The following is a 16555-nucleotide window of genomic DNA, read 5'->3' as shown; positions in this document are numbered from 1 at the left end:
AATATCTACTTTTGTCTCGGGATGCTCCCAACAAGAACCGTTATGCACAACTCAATGAGAACTATGGTTAGGTAAAAGTCTAAGTACACCTATACTGACATGTAAGATATTACACTCATGCCTCAGGTCAAGAGACTATTATGTACTATATCACTTGAGAACTTCTATTTGACAGTTAAGTATAATTACCAACTAGATGTTCTCACTGAGTCATTTACTCAGCTCATTCACTAATGATTCACCTGTATACTATATCTTGATGTCTCACATCAATAATCCAAGAGATGGATCATCATCCTACCAAAGGAGAAATAGAGTATACACTAGTTTTTCCAAAGTGATGATGTCTTATTTCAACACTTTATCGACTAGGAACATTTTAGAATATACGTTAGCAACAAATCAGATCTCTTCATTACTATAAAACCCCGTAAATTTGAATATTTTATGATAAATATTGATAAATATGTTATATAGTGAAAAATAATATATTTTGATGTTTGAATTGTTAGACCCTTGAGGGGGGGTGATTAGGGTCTTATGCTAATCTAATCTGATTAAATGGCTAATTAAAATTATATAGATCAATATGTTCTTGCAAGAGATAGATATGAACAATGAGAGCAATAAGAATATGCACAAATAAAATATGAGACAAGCAAAACACAAACACACGATATGTTCACGAGGTTCGGTCCCCACGACCTACATCCCCGCTCCTCACCTCGAGGAGATATCCACTATCACAATCCGGTTTGGAAGCCAGAACTTCTACACACTCGGTTTATAAGTTCACCAAAAACTCTCACACTACACAATCACTCAACAATCACACTTTACACACTAAGTGTAGGAACCTAGCCCGTGTCCTCCTCCTCAAGTGCTCGATTACAACCTCTCCCTAGGTTCGTCAATCGACGCCACTCCTATTGGATTCGACCCCGTCTCTCTCGCCTCACACTTCTCTTGGTGTACAAGTGTATTACAAGTGATTCTCACAAATAAAAGTTAAATACAATGATTTGTTCTCAATTAACAAGTGAGAACACAATGAAGCTCACACTCACTAAATCACACCCCACAACCCACAATATATAATATGAAAATATCAAGCTCAATAAGTGTGTGTGATAATAGTGAATCAAACTCAATAAATAACTCAATGAATATAGCTAATCAAATGAAAGTGAAATAATAAGCTATATGGAAAGAGTTTAGAAAAACTTCTCAATGAATAAGAGAAGCTGAAGAAATGATGATCCCAATAGGATATGAGAGCCTCTTCTTGTTGTAGAAAACTTTCTCTTGAAAACTGATTAACGAAACAACTCTTAAACAGTTCTTAAACGCGATTAATATCTTGTTAAACAACAAACTTGGATTTCTTAGTAGTTAGAGAAGAAGAGCAGCAATGACCCATTTGAAAAAACTAGCCGTTACACACTATCTGACAACTCGGCGGGCGACCGGTCCGGTCGACCGCTTAGTTCAAAAACCCAGAGAATGAACTTTTAAAGCTGGCGGTCGACCGACATAAATTTTCGGTCGACCGAATGGAAATTTCGGTCGACCGATGAAAATTTCGGTCGATCGGAAAACTCTCTGAAAATTTACTCAGAAAAGGAACAACTGTCGGTCGACCGTACCGGTCGACCGAAAACTGATATATGTACATATTCAGGTTTTGGGGCTAGTTTGAAAATCCAGAAAAAATATTAAATCAAGTCCAAAAATAATGAAACTTTGGGGAAAGTTTCTAAATGATAAAATAAACACGTTTGAAAAGAAATTTTTGGAAAATCAATGTTTGTGAAAACTACCCGTTTTTGAAAACTGCTTAGAAAAACTGTTTTTATATGAAAGTGAAAGTCAATATAGAACTTGTAAATATGTTTATATATGTTATGCATATATTCTATGTATACAATGAAATATTAAAGAGCTGTAAGCATGAGAGAAAAGTTATTGTAACAACGTTTGATGAGAAATCATTTATATGATAGAAAACATCAAAAATCGTGTTAAGTGTACATATATTGAGCTTAGATATAATCATACAATATATGTAAGTAAACTAAACAATATACCTAGGTAAAACCACACAATAGAACTTGAATCTTTAACGCTTGACTGACTTGTGTTGAAATACCTGAAAAGAAACCATAAACACAAAGACACTAGAAAACTTATTAGTAATAAATTGTTTGCCAAATTATCATCAAAACTATAGGGTCAACAATCTCCTCCTTTTTTATGATGGCAAACAATTTAATATGAACACAATAAACTGATAATCCCACATATAAGTCAAACATAGACAAATCATATATGAATGGTCATATGAACCAATGAAAGAGCACATTAACCATATATGGAGAAAGTATATGATCTATATGAAAGAGCACATTAACCATATATGGAGCAAGTATATGATCTATATGAACTATATGTGGATTTTTCTCCCCCTTTGACAACATCAAAAAGGGAAAAATGAAAGATAAGAGCAAAGCTCCCCCTGTTTATAAGCATAGATAAATAAACAACATCAAAAAGGGAAAAATGAAAGATAAGAGCAAAGCTCCCCCTGTTTATAAGCATAGATAAATAAAAAAGTGTATGTTAAAGGCTCCCCTTGTCAAATATAATAAATGACACTAAAGAGTATGTAAAGGAGCTACGCATACTAAACAAACATAAACATTACATAAAACAAGGAACGCATTAAAAGCAACTTATTTTCCACACACCAAAAAACATGAATATAGTTTTAACTATGCATTGATCATTGATCATAGAAGAAACAAACTAAACATAATAAGTCACAAATCATCACATAAGTATTTTGAAACAACAAAAAACATAGATTGTTCCAACAGGTATCAACCCATACATAAAAGTTCACATGAATCCACACTTAATAAGAGTTATTACACTCAAGCTAAAACAGAGTTATCAAGTTTTATAAACTGGAAGAGAACATAAAAACATCACATAAGGAAACTCAAATCAGTCATCACCTCCACCATCATCATCATCACCACTACCATCATCATCACCATCACCATCACCGTCACCATCACCATCAGAATCAGAAGAGCCTGAGCCATCAGCAGAGTCCTCACCAGAATCAAACTCAGAATTAGAAGGGATCCCGAGAGACTGACGCTGATATGAAAGAATAGTCCTAACATCCCTCTGAATAGATGAGATTTGCTTCTGAACACTTGAGTACTGAGTCTCAAGGCGATCTAGACGGTCACAAATATCAGAAGTGGATGAGGTAGAGGCTCTAGAACGGGAGCGAGAAGATGATGAAGGAGTGGAGTCAATGGACATATGCATTCTAGAAAGGGAAACCTTATCAAAGAAATCTCTCTTAGATTCAATCTTGGTTTCATTGGTAAGGTCAACATTGAAGTGTTGGAAGATGAGGGTGAGAAAGGAGCCAAAAGGTAGAAACTTGGTATGCTTTGATGCCATGTTATTGACAAAGACAGTTACCCAGTCTACTTTGATTTTGGCAAAAATGGCATAAACAGCATTAATCTTATCAAAAGCAAAGTGATCAAAACTACCGGTCTTGGGAATCAAGTTTTGAGCAACAATTCTAGCAATGAGTTTGGCAATTGGATTAAGTGAATTGTTGTTCATAGGATAAGAAAATCCGGGTTTAAACATTAGTTGGTTAACAGCAGGATCACTAAGCTCAATAGACATGAGATTAACATCACCTGTTGGGATTTCAAGAATCTCAACAAGTTCGTTAGCAGAAAAAGATATTGCAATATTTTTCACATATGAGGTAATGGTCAAACTACCATCAGCAGAGGATGATGTGGACAGATTGGCATAAAACAGATAAACTAAGAAAGGATAGAAAGGAACTTTATATACCTCATCTAGCAGTCTATCTAACCCAACATTACGAAGAATAGACTGAGTGTCATACATGAATAGCTCAGGATATTTGATATACCTAGTTGGGAGAATTTTCAATTTACATAGTTCCCTATATTTCCTAACAAGAGATTTGAAAAGTAGATAATCCTCATAATGTGAAGCTTTTGGGGTTGAGGAACTAGATTCAGGTCTAGATCTCTTTTTAGAGGGCTTAGGAGGCATGATAAGTTAGGGTTTAGACAAGACAAGAGAAATTTTTCAATTTCCTGTAAACAAAAACAAATTTAGAGCAAATTAACAAAATGCCCTAAAACTAAAACCCTAGATTAAGAAAAACAATCACTAGAGTAATCAAATAGGATCAAATAGATAAGAAGGAAATCATTACCTAGCAAAAGCTGACAGAAATCGACGGAGAGAGGGAATTTCGGTCGATGGATGCGGGCGACCGTGAAGGGAAACGATAGATCGGGAAAAATTGTTGAAGTGAGGGGAAAATGAAGAGTCGGGTCAAGGAGATGATGAGTGAACGGTTAGGATGTCTCCAAGGGTTAGATCAATGATGATGAGTAGTTCGGGTTTGAAACAGAAACCCAATAAAACCGAAGCCCAATAAATCGAAAACATAGCTGCTGCAGGAAATTTCATTTCGGTCGACCGACTCGGTCGACTGGAACGATTACAGAAAGATCGTCGGTCGACCGGGTCGGTCGACCGCGAGAAAGTGAAAGAGCAGGTAAAGGGAAAATTGGTTTTTGAGATATTTTTCAATATAAACCTTTTGGAAATTTGATTTACAACCTACTAAAAGTTTTATAAGATATATATATATATATATGATTTTGTCTATTTAAAAACATATAAATAATTTATTTTAACAAAAGAATATAATTTGTCACTAAAGCAAAAAAAAATCAATTATTCAATAAAACAAATCAAACCATCAAAAATAAAAGAAATACTATAAAAGTCTTTTTGGTACCCAAATCATTTTGGTAACGCTAGAACTTGGGACATGACCCCTATCATTTAAATCCAAGGCCCTAGGGTTATGAACCCGTTTGAGCGTATTTTGTGCACCGATACGATCAAAGCAAAAATTGTAAACGTGACCCATATGATTGCAATTTGTGCAATGTAGAGGTTTAAATGATTTACGTTGATCGAAATAGAATGCACGAGGTTCATTTGTAAAAATAGATTTTCCTTTGTAATTATTTTACAAACGAGAATTCCTTTTTAAATCGAAACAAAACATGGCCAAATGACCAAAACGACCACAATAATCACATTTGTACACATAAGCATGTTTATGATTTACATTATGTGTGTGTACATGTGTATGTGATGAAGAAGCTTGATGGGATGCACAATCATGTGTAGGCTTGTCAATTTTTGGTGCATTATGACAAGATTAAGCTAAATTAAGACCGCAAATAGAACATTTGTGAATTTTGTCATACATATGTGCATAGTGAATGGGTTTCTTAGAAGAATTAACATTGAACTTTGCACATAAGTCCATAAGCTTTTTATTATTAGCAATACAAGTGTTTAGTGTTGAATCTAAGGTAGATTCATCGTTATTGCATACCTCACTAGGGTTATCACCTAGTGGTAATGTACATGGGGATGAGGCTTCCTTAGGACTCAAAGCAAGATTTTCCAATGCTTGTTGAATAGCCTCCAATTTCCCTTCATGTGCTTCAATAAATTTTCATAAAGCGTGAGCACTATCAAAATTAACAAGTTTGTTAGAAAATGATGAGTGAAAAGCGCTAATCAAATATTCTAACAAAAGCTTATTCATGTTAAATAATCTTTTGTCATTGTCACACCATTTTGATTTTTCCAAAATGGGAACGACATAGGCATCCTCAATAATTTCTTATAAATCAAATTGATTAGATTGAACGAAAAGTTTGAATCTAATACGCCATTGAGCATAAGGAAAAATATCCAAACGAGGAGCAATATTAATAGCATATCCTAAACAAGATGAATCATACATATCCATAAAGATGAAATGCAAGAAGCACAATGTAATCAACATTAGATTAGCACAAATATAATAACTTGGATCTTTAACTCAAGGCGGTTAGTCCTTAAATCAAAGAACACCAAGCTCTGATACCAATTGTTAGACCCTAGAGGGGGGGTGATTAGGGTCTTATGCTAATCTAATCCGATTAAATGGCTAATTAAAATTATATAGATCAATATGTTCTTGCAAGAGATAGATATGAACAATGAGAGCAATAAGAATATGAACAAATAAAATATGAGACAAGCAAAACACAAACACACGATATGTTCACGAGGTTCGGTCCCCACGACCTACGTCCCCGCTCCTCACCTCGAGGAGATATCCACTATCACAATCCGGTTTGGAAGCCGGAACTTCTACACACTCGGTTTACAAGTTCACCGAAAACTCTCACACTACACAATCACTCAACAATCACACTTTACACACTAAGTGTAGGAATCTAGCCCGTGTCCTCCTCCTCAAGTGCTCGATTACAACCTCTCCCTAGGTTCGTCAATCGACGCCACTCCTATTGGATTCGACCCCGTCTCTCTCGCCTCATACTTCTCTCGATGTACAAGTGTATTACAAGTGATTCTCACAAATAAAAGTTAAATACAATGATTTGTTCTCAATTAACAAGTGAGAACAAAATTAAGCTCACACTCACTAAATCACACCCCACAACCCACAATATATAATATGAAAATATCAAGCTCAATAAGTGTGTGTGATAATAGTGAATCAAACTCAATAAATAACTCAATGAATATAGCTAATCAAATGAAAGTGAAATAATAAGCTATATGGAAAGAGTTTAGAAAAACTTCTCAATGAACAAGAGGAGCTGAAGAAATGATGACCAATGGAATATGAGAGCCTCTTCTTGTTGTAGAAAACTTTCTCTTGAAAACAGATTAACGAAACACTTCTTAAACAGCTCTTAAACGTGATTAATATCTTGCTAAACAGTAAACTTGGATTTCTTGATTGATAGAGAAGAAGAGCAGCAATGGGGTATATATAGCACCCCAAAACAACAGCTAGAAATAAGTAAGAAAAGGAACAACTGTCGGTCGACCGTACCGGTCGACCGAAAACTGATATATGTACATATTCAGGTTTTGGGGCTAGTTTGAAAATCCAGAAAAAATATTAAATCAAGTCCAAAAATAATGAAACTTTGTGGAAAGTTTCTAAATGATAAAATAAACATGTTTAAAAAAGAATTTTTGGAAAATCAATTTTCGTTTGTGAAAACTACCCGTTTTTTGAAAACTGCTTAGAAAACCTGTTTTTATATGAAAGTGAAAGTCAATATAGAACTTGTAAATATGTTTATATATGTTATGCATATATTCTATGTATACAATGAAATATTAAAGAGCTGTAAGCATGAGAGAAAAGTTATTGTAACAACGTTTGATGAGAAATCATTTATATGATAGAAAACATCAAAAATCGTGTTAAGTGTACATATATTGAGCTTAGATATAATCATACAATATATGTAAGTAAACTAAACAATATACCTAGGTAAAACTACACAATAGAACTTGAATCTTTAACTCTTGACTGACTTGTGTTGAAATACCTGAAAAGAAACCATAAACACAAAGACACTAGAAAACTTATTAGTAATAAATTGTTTGCCAAATTATCATGAAAACTATAGGGTCAACATGAATATGATAAGAATTGATTTGAGATCAATTCAATGTATATTTGTGAAAATATGGGTGCAAATGCACAAAACATGCACAAAGGCCAAAAAAGTGAAAATCTGGAAATAAGGACCAGTTATGAGTTTTTAAGTTTTTCATACCGATGTAGTTAGAATTTAGAAAAGTATAAAAGACAAAAGTTATAGGTCTCTTCAACAGTTTTCTAACAAGTCTTAGATCACCTCATAAATACCTGTATTTTTTCACGAAAATACAGAAGGTTATTTTTCTAGTCAAACTAGGTTTCCTGGTTCGGGTCAAACAGGTTTGTTTCGGGTTTGCCTCTATAAATACCTGTATTTTTTCACAAAAATTCCTTTATTTTATCATATCTAAGAACCCTAACATCCACCAAACCCCCATAAACCCTATTTTGAATTCTTTGAGAAGATTGGAGGCTTTCAAGTTGGGTTTTTGTTGATTTTTTTGGCTTTTGGAGTGGAGATCTCCTTCGACGTTGCTTCTAACAAGTTTTTCTACAATCCCAGGCGAGTATCATCTCTACTAATCCCCCTTCCAGTTTTTAAAATATTTTTGAAGAGTTTTTAATGAGTTTTATAGCGCCTAATCAATTAATTTGTGTATAAAAATTAGATCTTTTGTATATATGTATAAAGACTAGGTCTTTTCATGTTAAAGCGATTAAGCACGAATTTACAGAAGTATCTTAAGATCTAAAAATAATTTAAAATATTGTTTATCTGAATTTAGATGTCTTATTCTTCGTTTTAAAGTTTCGTGCATGATTGAAGGTTTTCATATGATTTCTTGTGCAAATAATCATGCTTGTTATGTTCTACTAAAAATCTGCTGCACATATATACTATTGAACTAGAAATTTGAAATAACAAATGAAATCCAAATTGAACCGAACTAATGCCAATTGAAAGATATGTGCATCTAGTTTTCAAAACAGAAAACCATACCTAAAGATAGTTTTCCTAGAGAAAGATATGCTCAATTTACTGATGATATATTTTGCAAAAAATCTGCTGCACATATAAAATGTTTAACTGGAAATTAAAAATATCATATGAACTCCAAACTGAACCATATCCGTGTCAAATGATAGCTATGTGAGTCTAGTTTCCAAAACGAAAAACTATACTTAAAAAGAATTTGTCCAGAGAAAGCTTTTCTCAAATTACTAATGATATGTTCTGCAGAAAACTGCAGATGTGCTGATTTGAAATAAATTGATATATTACGTAAAGGTTTCTTGAGTTTCGCTCTTGTTTGTTATTTTTGAGAGATTTTCTCGATCTTGTACTGTTATATTATAATGATTAAGAGTTGTTTAATACCTGGGATGATGATGGACTTCAGATGTGGACACGCACACCAAGATTTGTGCATGTATGCTATATTGTGTTAGATTGACACACTTTTGACACGAGTTAAATTGATAAACACATATGAATAATGATGTTCTATACGTATCCGAAAATAGGAAGATGAAACCTATTTATCGTAGAACGATTAAGTAAGAGTATTACAATAGTATCGTTATTACATGTATCCGGAATAGGAAAATAATAAACCCTATTGCCGCAGAACGATTGAGTAAGAGTATTACAATAGTATCGTTATTACATGTATCCGGAATAAGAAAATAATAAACCCTATTTCCGTAAAACGATTGAGTAAGAGTATTACAATAGTATCGTTATTACATGTATCCGGAATAGGAAAATAATAAACCCTATTACCGCAGAATGATTGAGTAAGAGTATTACAACAGTATCGTTATTATATGTATCCGAAATAGGAAAATAATAAACACTATTGCTGCAGAGCGATTGAGTAACGAGCATTACAAAAGTATCGCTATAGTACAAGATGATACACACATAGATAATTAATCAGTTGTAAGTTTTACTTCCATGATAGATTCCTCGCGAGTAGGATATTTCTTTTGAGATTTTGATGCACCCGTTATGAACGGCAGATACATTTGTTTTAGTAATTGTTAATATCCTCTTATATTAGAGCAGGTCACTCAGACGTAATTCGAGATGAGATGATTATTCTTTATGTTGAAAATTGGAGTATTTATCATTGATTATTTGTTTTATAGAGGGTTATATGAATGATTTGATATATGTATATACTGACTCTATTTTCTTATATACTCCTACCCCTTCCCCTGGGTAGAGGTAGTGATGATCTCGCTAGCTCTTTGATGCTCGTTGTTTCCCCCCTTTCAGGCAGCGAGTTTGGCGCACGGAGAGTCGCAGGTTGATGGGACTTCTTAGTTGTCCATTTAGTTACTTATCATATTTTTGTAGTTATTGTAGAACTCCACATGTAGTTGATTATTTTCAGAATCTAGATTGGTATTTTGTTTCATAGAGTTGAGATCTATTATGAGACTTTGTTTATGTGACTCATTGTATTTGAGATTCAGTTCAGACTCAGAGATATGTCTATTTCATCTCAGTTGGGCTCATTATTGTTTTTTCATATGCTTCTTCTGTGTACATTCGGTATTGTTCTATTTTTATTTCTATTTTTGTCTGTCTGTACCTTCACCTATTTATTGTTTCCACTAGAGAGATGGTGATTGTGATGGTGAAACATATCGTAGCATGGTGTTTGGTGCTTGGCAGGTTTGACAATCCGGGTTTCACCTGGGACTGCAGCCTTGTGTAAAATCTGGGGCGTCACAGTTGGTATTAGAGCTCTAGTTCCAATATCCTTAGGATCATTCCTATGTCAAATTGTGGAGCTAGGATAGAGTTTTCTAGGATTCACGTATAGAGTCCGTTAGGAATTCCTAGAATGAGTGAGGACGATATGTGCGTATATCTCAAAATTTCAAAATTTTATTATGACAATTATTTTATGTTAATTTAAAGTATTTGCGTGAATACTATATGTTATAAATACGTATTGTGATAATATATATATATGTATATATGTTTGCGATCTCACTTACTGTGATCATAAGCTCTCCGAGAGTACGGTCGAGATTATGAATGTTGGGATATGTTCTATTTTATGTCGATATTATGAATGTTGGGACGAGAATACGGTCGAGATAAAACTCATACCCGGAGAGCTGGGCAAGCAGAGTCTGAGCCGCAGCAGGCTCCATAGTACTTGATCGACTTTATGGCACCGTTTGCAGAAACAGAGACTAGCAACACTCGAGGAGGGAGTAGCGAGCCACATTACATTTTCTGGAGTTCCACCACCCGTTGTACTAATTGTACCTATTGAAGAGGTAATACTAATGATTACATTATCACCACAACCATTTGTTGATAGTGATACAGAGTAGGAGGCCTGGCTCTGTAAGAATAAGAAAGATGTAGGACATTGAGAACACCATAGTGCAGGGCACATTGGATTCATATGCAGCTTATAAATAAAAAGAAATGTGTGAAAATTCCTTAACGTAGACTCAGTATCAAACCAGAGGTTAAATATATTCAGCACAGAGGATATCATAACGTAGACTCAGTATCAAACCAGAGGTTAAATATATTCAGCACAGAGGATATCACTGGAGAATAGCAGCAAAGAATAGCTACGATTTTAGATTTTCATCGGGACAGTGAATATCACTTATTTGGGAAAATTTTGTTTACTTCTTTGACAAGCAGTTAGATCTAGTTTGCTTAAAACAGTGAGATATGCCTATAGTTAATTACGAAATCTAGACTAGCATGATGTCAATGACAAGGGCAAGAGGCCTATTATGGGATCTAGAGGACCCCAGCAGCGGGGTAAGGATTTTTACCATCAGCAATAAAGACATTACAAGAAGATAGCAAACATGATTTGATAACATCGCAGCAGCGCATGATTCGGGACACATGATACAATTATAATAAGATCGGACATAGAGCGAAGAATTATCGCAGTACACCAGCAGGAGACTAGCATGATAGGGATCAAGGCCAATAATCTTAGGGCAACAGTTACGACTAGCATCGGAGGATAGATGTGCTACCGGTTATTATGAGGATGTAGAGGCCTATAGGCCAGAATTGCGCTATTTAGAGTATTCATCAGTGTCAGATGGAGCCATGTGTTTCACCGCCAGCAGCGTAGCAGGCGTCGGCCACTAGCAGAGTTTATGTAGTCGGGCCACGTGATCATAGTGCGAGCAGAGTTTTCGTAGTAAATTCTTATCCAGCTCAAATCTTGTTGATTCAGAAGCTTCACATTTTTTTTTATCTATCATGATGTCATGATTAGACATCAACTTGTAGCGCAACGTTTAGGCGTTCCATTATTAGTTTGTACTCCTTTAGGAGAGGTGTCCCTATTAGAGAGTATATGTAGGAGATGTGTCATCAGTATAGATGAGTTTGAGTTCATCTTTGTCATGGTCGTGTTGTGGATGTCGAATTTCGACGTCATTCTTAGTATGGAATGGTTATCATCCTACAATATCAGTACCGACTGTTTTGCTAAAACAGTACGCTTGTGAGCATTCGTTGGGATTGTATAGATAGTAGCAACCTCATAGGGTAACCGAAATGCGGAGTCATTTCTGGCATACGTCGAAGATGTGATGATACGGGATCGGGGTGTAGTTTTGAGCGAGACCGAAGTTGTCTCAGTATATCAGGATGTCTTTCAGGACATACCTATGTTTTCTCCAGTGAGAGAGAGAGGTTGTTTTCCTGCATCGAGTTGCAGCAGGCACCGTACCGATTTTCCGAGCACCCTATCATATCTTATGGCACCCGCTGAGAGGAGGAAGCTACAGACTCAGGTAGATGAGTTGTTAACTCAGGGCTTTATTTGTCGGAGTCATTTTCATGGGAGCACAGGTCTTCTTCGTGGGGAAGAAGGACTATAGCATACAATTGTGTATGGATTATCGTGAGTTGAACAAGGTCATTTTCCGGATCACGAATCCACTATCGAGGATTTATGACTTGTTTGACTAGCTGCAGGGAGCGCAGCATTTCTTGAAGATTGATCTTCATTCTAGTTATTTTCAGTTGCGAGTGCGGTAAATGGATATTTCTAAAATCGCATTTTCTGACTCGATATGGGTCTTTTGAGTTCTTGTTATGCTATTTGGGCTGACCAATGCACCCGCGGTATTCATGGATTTGATGAACCGGGTTTTTCTTCCATGTTAGGACCAGTTCGTAGTCATTTTATTGACGACATCATTATATTTTTGAGATCGGAGTCAGAGCACGAGCGGCATCCTCTATTAGCATTGCGGGGATAGCGGACAGTCGAGATTAGAGGCATCAATGATACACTGAGTTCAGTAAATACGAGTTTTGGCTACAAGAGATCAAATTTTTAGGCTATGTCATCAGCAGGTGGGGCATAATAGTAGATCCAGCTATTATTAAGGTTGTACTAGATTGGGAGCCACTAAGAACCATTACAAGGATTCTTAGTTTTAGTATGGTATGAGAGAAAGTTCATTCAGGACTTTTTGAAGATTGTGATACCACTTACACACCTTACAAAGAAGGGTGTATAGTTTGCTTTGGGCACGGGGTGCCAGGAAGCCTTTAAGACTATTAAGGCTAGATAGACTACAATAACAATTTTGACTGTTCTAAACAGTGATACGACATATGTCATTTACGTGAACACATCATTAGCAGGGCTACGAGGTGTTTTGATGCAGACCCAGAGGGTATGGCTTATTTCGCGATAGTTTAGGCGCATCGTAACATATATACAGTACATCCATGCACAAGGAAAATGTACAAGGATCTGTGTAGGCATATAAAATTGCTTATAGGTCCCTTAGCACAGCTCGGCACAAACCGACGAACCAACGAGGCGACGAATCGCACGTAAGCAACGGAATAAATCCATTCGCGTTTGGAATCAAGCCAACGGTTCGGGGAATCAACGAGTCATTCAAACAAGAGCGGACTCGGACGAATCACGATCGAATCAAGATCAGTTTCGGACTCGAACTCAGAAGCAGATTTACTGCCAAATCAGAAGCGGATTTACTGCCAAATCAGATCAACCAAATCAGAATCTAAGTGAGGCGACGAATCGCACGCAAGCAACGGAATAAATCCATTCGCGTTCGGAATCAAGCCAAGTGTTGAAGAGTCAACGAGTGATCCAACCAAAGACAAACTCGGACGAATCACGATCGAATCAAGATCAGTTTCGGACTCGAACTCAGAAGCAGATTTACTACCAAATCAGAAGCGGATTTACTGCTAAATCAGATCAACAAAATCAGAATCTAAGTCAACCGAATCACGGACAGAACCGAGAAATGGATACAGCGCAAAACGACGGAAAACAGCAAACCTAGAGGGGCTCAGCCAAAACCGAGCCGCCTCAAGGTGGCTCGGCCAAAGCCGAGCCACCCTGAGGTGGCTCGGTGGCCGAGCCACCTTGAGGTGGCCGGCCCAGAGCCGAGCCACCTCAAGGTGGCCGGCTGCACTGTGCCCAAGGCACAGTGAGGGTAGCCTATAAATAGGCCCCCTTTTGTTCATTTTCAAAGGTTGGACTTTTGAGAGCCGAAACTCTGCCGGATTGAAGATCGAGCTTAGAGTTTTGAAGACTTGAAGACTTGGACATCCAGATCTGATCCTCGGCGAGCATCCACGTCACAAAAGGCAGGAGTTCGAGAGAGGGGAAGAACAGATCTGAGATCTACACGAGATCACACTCCGGATCTAAGCTTGGTCTTAGATCCCGAGATCCGAGCGATTATTTCCTTAGTGAACTAATCCCTCCCGGCTATTATTCCCTTCGTGGAATAATACCCGTCAAATCGTGTAGATCCGACCGGACCTAGATCGCGCGGTGGTCCACGGATTAACCCCGGCGTTGGCAAAGAACCCACAAAAGCGAGCGACCGCAAAACAGGAGCTCGCGATTTGTTCACAAGGAGAAAGTTGTAATTTTCTTTTATTTTCTTTGATTTCGTTGTAACCGGATCTAAAAAAAGACCGGATCTTTTGTAACCACAAAAAGTTGTTATTTTGAGATCACAATGAATTCGATGAAGAAAACGATTTTCCCCGCGAACAATCTGGCGACCACAGTGGGAGCCGCCGATCTCGCTGCCGAGATCGTAACGTCGCAGCCACGAATCTCAATCCCGGTCATGGAGGAGGTCGAGTATGAGTTCGACCAAGCCAAGTTCGAGGAGTACGTGCCCTCGTCCAGATCTACCTCCCCCCGCAAGTCCAAGAAATTCTCCTCCAGGAGAAAAGTTCGTTGGTTCAAAGAAGCTCGGAAAGCCAATGAAGCTCTCACCCCAGCTGACGCCAAAGTCGCGTCGGGTGAAGTTCTGCCGACCTCCAACCAGGTCAACCCAACTCTCGCCAACGCCTCCACTGCAATTTTGGAGCGCCTCGGTCCAATTCCTGACGTGAGAGGCAAAGCTCCAATTCACGAGCGTTTGGGCCCGATGAAGAAGCCCAGAACGACTCAACATACTGGGGGTCGCCATCACCTCCAGCATGACAAAGACCTCAAGGCAGCTGCGCGCACCAATTTGCGCATTGAAGTCCAAGATCACGCCGAAAATTCACGCCCAAAAAGGCATGTTTTGAGGCGGGTAACCTTTGAAAGCCCAAAGAAGGCAAGTCAACCTCAGATGGAAACATTATCATCTGATAATGATTGTGTTGTACCTGAGAAGGCGTGCCCGCACACGATAGGTTACTCTGACTGTCAAAATGACGAGTTGTACTATCGTGCTGGGGGTACGAATAGAACCAGGAAGAGGAGTCCCCGAGAACGGGAAATTCAATGTCCCTGTTCCAAACTCATTCGGGCGGTATTGTCGGAATGCAATTGCATTAAGGCGGTCCCCGAAAGAGTTTCAGTTTTTGAAAGACTTAATGCGGAAACGCCAAAACCAAGGCCTAGGCGCTTCCAACGAAGAAGAAGGGTGATTGAAGACGGAGAATTTCCGAGGGTCACCACCAACATGACGAGCAAAGGGACATCGGCACGAGAAGATTTCGAGTCGATTCTGAAAGCTTCCCGACCTAGAACCCGTCTGCAGTCCGGAACCATAGAGCGAGCAACTTATGGTAGGATTCGGACAAGACGCCCTTCAGAAGATGAAGAATCTGATGCCGGCTCCGCGGTGGCATCAGATAATACAGTATCCAGCGAGGGACAACCCCGCGAGGCCCTGATGATAAGTGCGGAGCAGATGGCCAAGATGCTTGAAGACGCTTTGGCTAAGCAGAAAGAAAGTTTCAAATTTGAGATGGAGATGGCCATGCAGCAGATGAGAGAAATGCATGACCAACAGATCCAAGCATTGGCGAACCAACAAGGCGAGCAGAATCATCGTAACCCGATTAATGTGGAAGATGAGGATACAAATGCTCGTAACACCAATGATCCTCCCGTCAACGCAGGGGGTGGTAATGAGAATGCTGGCGAAGAAACCGGCGAAAACCTGAAGATCAAGAACCTCGAGAGCAAAATCAACACATTGATCTCCGCTCAAGAGACGAAGAAAACAGGCATTCCTTGCCCATACCCAAGAGAATGGGAATCGATCCCATATCCGGCGAAGTTTAATCTAATTAACTTCACGCCGTTTAATGGGATGGGTTCACCCACTCAGCATTTGATTTACTTCAAATCGCACTTGGGGGTAATCTCCGGTAATGAGCCTCTGATGGTGCGGTCATTCGTCGGCACTCTTCGCGGAGCCGCCTTCGATTAGTATCGCCGCCTCAAGCTAGGTAGTGTGAACAGCTGGGACGACATGGAGACCAAGTTCCTCGCCAATTTCTTCGACGACGACACAGAGATATCCATCGGATCGTTGCGGGACGAGAAGCAGAAAGACGGGGAATTGGTAGACACCTTCGTCAAGAGGTTCCGGAACAAAGCGATGAACTGTCGGGACCCGATCACCGAGGAATTCATCCTCCAGAACTGCCACAACAACCTCGCGTTGGACGTGCTA

This window comes from Asparagus officinalis, chromosome 7, assembly GCF_001876935.1.
Source record: "Asparagus officinalis chromosome 7, Aspof.V1, whole genome shotgun sequence".
Classification (NCBI taxonomy): Eukaryota; Viridiplantae; Streptophyta; class Magnoliopsida; order Asparagales; family Asparagaceae; genus Asparagus; species Asparagus officinalis.
Note: the sequence above shows the minus strand (reverse complement) of the source record.